Raw genomic sequence first — 9,044 nt, 5'->3', positions numbered from 1 at the left:
CAAGAAAGAAGCTGAGTTCTTTACTTACAAAGAACCCATGATTGTAGCAAGATATACTTAATTTTAATACAAGGTTAAGTGAGTTTTGAAAATACTGTGTTTATTGTGCATGCATTGTTAATTCTGTTAAACACAATATCTCCCCAAATTAATCTGCTTTGTTCACCATCCAAAATAGTTTGAAAAAGACTTCAAAATATCCAAAACACATTCACCCCCCTTATGTGTTGTACTCAATATCTAATAAGTGGTATTAGAGAAAAATCTGAAAGTAAACAAATCAAGATCTTGGATACCAACCTTTGATAAGACTAGCTACACATTATGAAAGAAGAAAATGATATTGTTTCTAAGGATGGCCAATCCCTTATACATCCAGATTCTGAAGAATGGACCTTTCACTCATATGAAACTGAAACTGAGAAAGAAAAAGTTTCCCTTGATAATGGTCTGCAAATAATTGTGATAGAATCATTTGGAAATGTCATATACAACAATATTATCAAATGTGACACAGCTAAATAGATCTAAGAGAAAGTAAATATTTTGTGTGAAGGTACAGAGGAAGTTAGATCCAACCAAAGGAGAATACGGGTGTCTCAGTATGAGGGTTTCATGGCTAAACTAATGGAGAGTATAACTGATGTTTTTGAAAGATTCAATAAGGGATAAATGACTTGCAGCTTCATGACAAGTACTATGAAGTTGAGGAGGTTAACTTAAAATTTTTGCTTACCCTCCAGACTATCTAGAACAGAAAATTTCAGCTATAAGAGAAGGGAGAGACTTGAGCAGAATGACTTTGGAGGTTTTACATGGTATTTTAAAAACCTATGAACTGGAAATGATTCAAAGAAAATCTTTAAGAGCTGGTCAAGGGCAAATTATTGATGTTTCAACTGCACTAGTTGTTAAGGATTATAATTCATCTGATGATGAACAAGAAATCCAGACTCCAACTGTCTCAAGTGTTGAGCAAAAGAACAAGGATCCATAGAAGCAAGTCATTCTAGAACTTTAAGAAGATAAGTTCTATACCTTGGATGAACTGGATGAGTTGGATCAATCCATGGCTTACCTAGCAAGGAAGTTCTCTAATATTAGAGTGAAGAAACCAAAGTTCTTTAAGAACAAAAGATGGACATTCAACAAGGACAGCAGCTGGAAATGAAAAACTTAGTATAACTCTGGTGACAAAAGTGGCTATAAAACCGGATATGTTGATAGATCAAAAATAAGATGCTTCAATTATGATGAATTGGGTCACTTTGCCACCGAATGTAGAAAGTCAAAGAAAGTGAAAATGATAAGGCATATTTGGAGTTGGAGGCTAAGTATGAAGCTCTCTTGAAGAAACAGTCTGGAAAAGCTTACATTATAGAAGGAAAAAGTTGGGATGATTCTGATAATGATGAACATGAGGAGTTTGGAAACTATGCACTTATGGCCCTGGAGCAAGGAGAATCATCCACATCAAAAACAGAGGGCAAAATGAAGAAAGTCAAATGGATCATAGACAGTGGATGCTCAAGACATATGATAGGTGATAAGGCCGTGCTATCACAGTTTGAGGAGATGGCTGGCCCATTAGTGATTTTTGGAGACAACAACAAAGGTTTCAGAATGGGATATGGCAAGTTAGTTTCTAGAAATCTTGTCATTGAAGATGTAGCACTGGTTGCTGATTTAGAAGTAAATCTCCTAAGTGTCAGTCAATTCACAGATAGAGAATTCAATGTTGCATTTGACAAAGGAGAATGCTTAATTATCGTCAAAAAGACTAGTGAAGTTGCTCTGAAAGGAGTAAGAAAGGGAAGTCTGTTTGTTGCAGATTTACACTCAGCAAATAAGGAAGAAATTTGTTACTTCTACACCAAGGCATCTGTAGAGCAAAGCAATATGTGGCACAAAAAGCTCTCTCACCTTAATTGGAAAAAGGTGTTAGTGAGAGACATGCCAAATCTGGAGTTTGCTCAAAATGAAGTTTGTGAGGCTTATCAAAAAGGCAAAATGAAGAAGTCAAGTCATAAGAATAAAACTGTGAATTCCATAAGTGCACCTTTATAACTTATTCACATCAACATATTTGGACCAGTTAATGTCTTGTCAATTTCAAGGAAGAAATATGCACTTGTGATGGTGGATGACTACTCAAGGTACACATGGTTAGAATTTATGCATTTTAAGGATGAGACTCTGTTGGTGAGACTATGTAGCTGTATGAACAGTTACGTCATAACTCAACACGATAACAATACTAGAATATGACAGGTTAATAATACTACGTCTACACAAGAACTCGGGAAGAATGAAGACAGGGAAAATTTGTTTTTGGTTTAGTATAGTAGGAGGTCGCCATAAGCTCCCCCTGTCGCCATAGGCCGTTTGTGTGCTTTTGTTAAGTACATTTATTGTACTAATAGTATACGGATCGCCACAGACAAATTACATATTCCTCCTGTACACCTTGGTCGCCACAGAAAACTTCTCTCCTCAACCACACAATTTTATTGGATAAAAGACTACAATTTGCAGCAGAAGAGATTCAGCCATTCATTTTGGATTAATTTCTGTTCATCTTATCTCCCAAGAGAGTAATGAAAATGGTAGCAAAGATTTACAGATAAGCTCAAGCTTTTTATATATCCGTTTAACTTCTCACCGGAGTAACGTTATAATGCCCGATTTAATTCTTGTATATTCTTAGGGGCATTATAATCGTTACCCGGTAATTAAATCCTAGTACAAACAAAAGCTAGATCATTTTATAGGATTTGATTTGTAAATCTTTGTAGAAGCTAGGAACTTTATTGTTCTTAGATTGTAGCCGGTTAATTTACCTACCGGAGTGTAGCAACACCCCTCGAGGATTTATATACGAATATATATTTCCCTGAAAAATTAAATAAAAGAAAAACAAAATCAAAAACAAAAAGAATGAAAAAGAATAAAGTAAAAAGAAAATAAAAAGAATTAAACAAACAAACAAGTTCTGTTTGTTTGCTTTTGGTTTAGTATAGTAGGAGGTCGCCACAGGCTCCCACCTCTCGCCATAGGCCGTTTGTGTGCTTTTGTTAAGTACATTTGTTGTACTAATAGTATATTGATCGCCACAGACAAATTACACATTCCTCCTACACACCTTGGTCGCCACAAAAAACTTCTCTCCTCAACCAAACAATTTTATTGGATAAAAGACTACACTTTGCAGCATAAGAGATTCAGCCATTCATTTTGGATTAATTTTTGTTCATCTTCTCTCCCAAGAGAGTAATGAAAATGGCAGCAAAGATTTACAGAGAAGCTCAAGCTTTTTGTATATCCGTTTAGCTTCTCACCGGAGTAACGTTATAATGCCCGATTTAATTCTTGTATATTCTTAGTGGCATTATAATCGTTACCCGATAATTAAATCCTAGTACAAACAAAAGCTAGATCATTGTATAGGATTTGATTTGTAAATCTTTGTAGAATCTAGGAACTTTATTGTTCTTAGATTGTAGCCGGTTAATTTATTACTGAAGTGTAGCAATACCCCTCGAGGATTTATATACGAATATATATTTCCCCGAATTTCTCGTGTTCCTTGTTTTATTGTACCAAACACTATTCCTCTCAAGAACACGAAACCACTAACCGAACACTAAATCTTATATCCGCTAAAGATTCGAAAGAATTATTAATTTAGTGATTATCGTATTCAACCCCCCTTCTACGATAATTCGGGACCTAACAATTGTTACCAGAGCTTACTGATTGATATACAAATCAGGATCCAGAAATTAATTTATTTTATTAATTTGCATTTACATAAATTTATTTTATAAATTTAATTTAGCAAACTTATTTTATAAATTTATTTAAACGAATTTATAATTTAAACTTGAATAAGTTTATTTTATGTGTTTATTTAAAATAAATTTATTTTATAAATTTGAATTAAATAAATTTATTATTTAAATTTTGGTAAATAGAAATTATTAATCTAAATATGTTTTTCAGGATGTGATTTACAAAACAAATACACGTACAGCATCAAATGGAATTAGAGGGCTGCCAAATGTTTTGGTTAACCAGTGGTGTACAGGAAATGAATGAAATTTCTACGGGTATAGTTTTTTTCGAAGATTTTAATTCAACTCTAATGATTCCAGATTATACAGTCACACAATGGTTTGTACCGATGCTATATTTATCTGGAAATCAATGAGATCATACAGGAAGGAATTATGGAGGTCAGAGAGAATAGTGGAGACAAACAAACATTTCAGTCATAGGTAGTAAAGTTGGAACCTCAGGACAAAATGTAAGAGTTATTGATAGCTGAATCAGAGGTAGCTCAGGTAGAAGTACTTGGGGGACTGGTCGTCAGGGCAGTGTTTCACTTGTCAGGGAAGTTTAGTCACATTAGATTCGCAAGGAGTACATAAGTTATAACCAAGGATCAAGTCTATCTATTCTGAAGCAAAGACTCTTACACATTCAGTTCAAGAGGTGATTACAAGACTGAGATTGAGAAAGATACAAGATTTGATAGCTACAGTTATGACAAGACATATGTGTCAAGTAACTATCAGGGGTTTTGCTATAACAGAACAAGAAGCTTGACAAACAAGGATGAGTAGGGATTCGGTTGAAGTGTTGAAACAAAGGTGGAATGTTTTCTTAGGGAAGCAGCCAGTCAAAACTTATAGTGCACGTGAAAGAGTTGAGATGGATTAGATGACGAGAATAATGAATATCTTGCTTTCATAGAAATCTCTGAAGATGGTCCAACTCACATATCTCAGGTTTCAAATTCTTGAACCACTGCATTATTTTGTTTTCAACAGTCAAGCATGATAAGATCATAGTGTTTAAATATTTAACACTCGCACAAGCATGATAGCATCACACATAGATAATGTTGAACTAGTTCACTAGATTATTTTCTGGTAACTAGGATTGATGTTTAACTTGTGCATGTTACATTAGATGATCTTAAATAATTGTTTGAATATTTGTTGAACATGATTAATTGCTTTAGTGAGGTATATATTTTTGCAGCATATAAGACCTTTGTTTATGCTTACGCTTTGTATTCTATTACAATGTAATTTATTCATTTGATCTGAATTGTTTGTTAAGATGTATTAATTTATAATTGGATTGAGATAGCTAGATGAGATTTATCAACAGGATTGGACTAGATAGAATTAGTGATTTATTTGTTAATTCTATTTATTCCATATCATGATTGTCTTGCTTAATTCTTATGCGTAATGTTTCTGAATGAATGCCATGTATTCTTAATACTATGCTTGCTTAATTTAATGCCATGAATGCATCTCTTAGTACTTGCATTAATTATAGAAAAGCATGGTTAGGATTACAATAGGGCAAAGACTGCTAGTCCTCCTTATGTAAGGTTGGAACCATTTTCCCCTAGCCTAGAGACAATTTTGTCAAGGATATTAAAATGGAGAAAAAGGCCAGTCAAAGATAAGAAATAGCATGATATGGGTGCAGCTGTTGGTATCTCTGTTTATAGTAAAATCTCTAATCCATCTGGACCCAAACTGATAAGTTGGGTACCAAGAACTTTTAATCACTTTGTGAGTGCAGGACGTAACAGGTTATTTGATTCATATGTATTCTTGGTATTTGATACTCAAGGAATGTGATCAAATAAAGAGCCTCACAATCAAATATGATTGATATAAGCTATTCTGTCAGTAATCTTTGGATATGACAACAAAGGTTTTTATTACAGGACAAGCTATGCAGAAAAGGGATGTCATCATGGACTCGACAATTGTTATCACTGATAACAACTAACTATTGGAGTCATTGATAGAAATTGAAGCAACTTCCTTGCTGGAGAATCAAGGCACAAATCTTCTTATCAGACAGTTCTGTATCAAATGACAAAATGTCAATTCAATGAAGGATTAGTGTCTCATCTGAAGCAGGAAGGTTGAGAAGCTTCCTCTGATTAATAGTAAGGAAAGGATATGATCGTGGCTAGACTGGAAACTCGGGAAAGGTGAAGTCAATGGTTTTTACTGTAAAGCTTCATCTGACAAAAGTTTTGCTATGGCATTCGAAGCTTTCACCCCTGAACATCAACTCAAGGAACTCTTTTGTAAAAAGTGGTTAGTGAGAGTACGGACTCATCTGGAATTCAGAAGATGATAAATGTGAGGCATGTCAGAAAGAGGAGTCAAAGACAACATCATATCAAAGCAAAGATATACCTTAGTGATGGTGGTTGACTACTCTTATTAAATAAAGTTGTTGTTCATGCATTCTCAAGACAAGACATCACGGATGGTGATTGATCATATCAGGAGATCAAACTGGAAGCAACTGTAATAGAAATGATCTTGTGGACAGATAATGGGACTAAATTCAAGAAGCAGTTCTGATTAATATCTGTAACATCAAGAATATTTTGAGACATATTCAGCATTGGGAGCTCCGTTTCAGAATAGAGTGGTACAAAGGAAGAACCGGGACTTGATTAAAGCTACAAGGGAAATATCAAGCTAATCAAGACTTCCTAAATACCAAAGGGTTGGAGCAGTCAAAACAGTTTGCAACAAGTAAGATCAAGCCTTGATCTGGATGTATACATGAAGACCACTAATGAGTTAATGGCCAATAAAAGTAAACACTGGATAACCTGAAAGTGTTTGGAGAGAATGTTATACCAAAAGCAAACAATAAAATGTTTTTAGTTGTTTGAAGATCTTGGCATTTGCAGCTAAGACTTGTAAGGATATTCTTCATGGCTACTCAGTGGAGTTTACAACCTATAGGGCATTTGTGGCTGATCAACAGAAAATGATTGAAAGTCTAAGTGCACAGTTCAACAACTCCATGCTCCAAGTTGTTAAAGGTGAAATTGATGGTATTGATGATTCATATCCAAGCAGTGGAATGGCAGTATATCTACACAACTCATTATTTCAATGAAGCCAGTCAGCAAGGGTAATGATTTTCAGGAAATCCCAGCAACAGCTTAGGTAGAGCAATAGAAGGATCAACTAGTCAGACACAACACCACATTGAAAATTAGAGGACACTAAAGAACCTATCTGCTGAGATAAAGAGTTTGATGTCAATATCATTCGCAGAGTCTAGTTCTTAAGTGATCCAGATGGTGGAGTAATGATTAGCAGGGTAACTGAGCGTGAATGATTATTTCTCTAGTCTTCTATCTGAAGAAGAAACTAAGAATATTACAGAAGCTCTGATAGATCCGTATTGATTGGGTGATTATAAAGCAAGATGAACTCAATCAGTCAGCAAGCAGATTGTAGGGAAGCTGGTATCCAAACCAAATGACAATATTGTAATTAGTACAAGGATAACCAGAAGTCATACTGGATGAAAATGGCATTGTAACGAGGGACAAGGCCAAACTGGATGCTAGGTTATTATCTGGAAGCAATATCTGACAGAAAGCACCAGTGACGAGACTTGAGGATATTACGACATATCAGGTGCCTGATGCATATTCTACCTGGAATTGGACTCTGGTAAGTATGTACAAGTGCACTCCGGATTGGTGAGTCAAAGGAGGAAGTCAATGCATAACAGTTCATGAACTTTGCAGTTGCAGATTTATTGGACTTTGCATATCTCGTCTTCACAAGCTCACTTCAGGTTGGTATGAACTAGTATACTACTCAAGAAATCGTCAAGGACATGGTATGACACTCTAACTGAAGTTGTAGTTAAATATGAAATAGTAGAGTCGTCATATTAATAACTCTCTTTATCTCCAGGCACAAACATATTGAGTTATATGTGCTATGATATAATGTTAATTTTATATAATGGTCTACTAACAAAAACTTGTGCAAGATTATTTGCTAGGTAATTGCAGAGTAGGTATGGAGGAGCGTGTTGGAAATGTTGAAATTCTATTTGGAATTACTACAAGCATTCCAAAAGAATATTTTTTTATAAGCTCAAGTAAACCAAAAGAATGATGGCAATACAAGTAAGTTAAGGATCTTTTGAAGATGCAAAATTTGAAAGATCCTGAACATGTCAAGACTACTTACCAACAGGAACCACTAAAGTTTGATCAATACAACTCAGGTATAATGATAAGCCCTAGAGGTATGACAAACTCACTCTTTTACTCAAACGCTAATAGACAACATGTAATGTTCTCAAGATGCCAAAGTGCAAGGTTCCAAGTGGATCCTAGAGAATCAAATCTTATAGCTATTAACAAGATTATTAGGTATCTTAAGGGACAATCAACTCTTGGAGTAAAGTACCTTAAAGATATTGTGCTTAACATGTTTGGCTATATAGATATAGATTATGCAGGTTGTAAGAAAGACAGGAGAAGCATCTCTGAAGCTGTCAACATAGGTGACAGGAGAAGCATCTCGGGAAGCTGTCAACTTCATGGAAGAAGATTGATTTCTTTTTATGATGAGAAATAACTTCAAATCCAACAACTCTTTGGAACACTCAATAATAAGGCACCTTGACACCAGGTATCATTTATCTCGAGAGCATGTCTTTTAGTCAAAGAGTTACTTGCAGAAACATTTACTTAAATCACTTGTTAAAGTTAATTTTTCAAGACTGGTTTATAAGAGTGGGATATTACTTATTGCATATCAGTTGGAAATCCCCTCTGTAAGGAATTCTTAATATAAGTTCACAAGTATTAAATCTTCAATATTTAAAAGACTTGTGAATTTATCAGTAATCCAGTACCTCGTACTTAGTGCTACTATCTTGATTATCATGATTATAATGTCATATATATTTGTGGTAGTTAAGTATTATAGCATCAAGTTTGAATACTATTTCAATTGATTTAAATTATGATTGTAGACAATTCCATTCTATATCAGTCTCATAATTTGAATTGTATTAAAATAATATGCAGCATAGTTATTTGTATCTTGTACGAATAATTGTGATACTTTTAGTATTAGTGATATTATTTAGAATTTTTGTTCTAAGTAATCAATGCTTATTTATAAAATCACTATTATTGAAAGTTGAAGTATTTTCTAAGTTATGTATAT

This window comes from Apium graveolens, chromosome 9 (assembly GCF_009905375.1).
Source record: "Apium graveolens cultivar Ventura chromosome 9, ASM990537v1, whole genome shotgun sequence".
In the NCBI taxonomy this organism is placed as follows: Eukaryota; Viridiplantae; Streptophyta; class Magnoliopsida; order Apiales; family Apiaceae; genus Apium; species Apium graveolens.
This window is presented reverse-complemented; position numbering follows the sequence as displayed.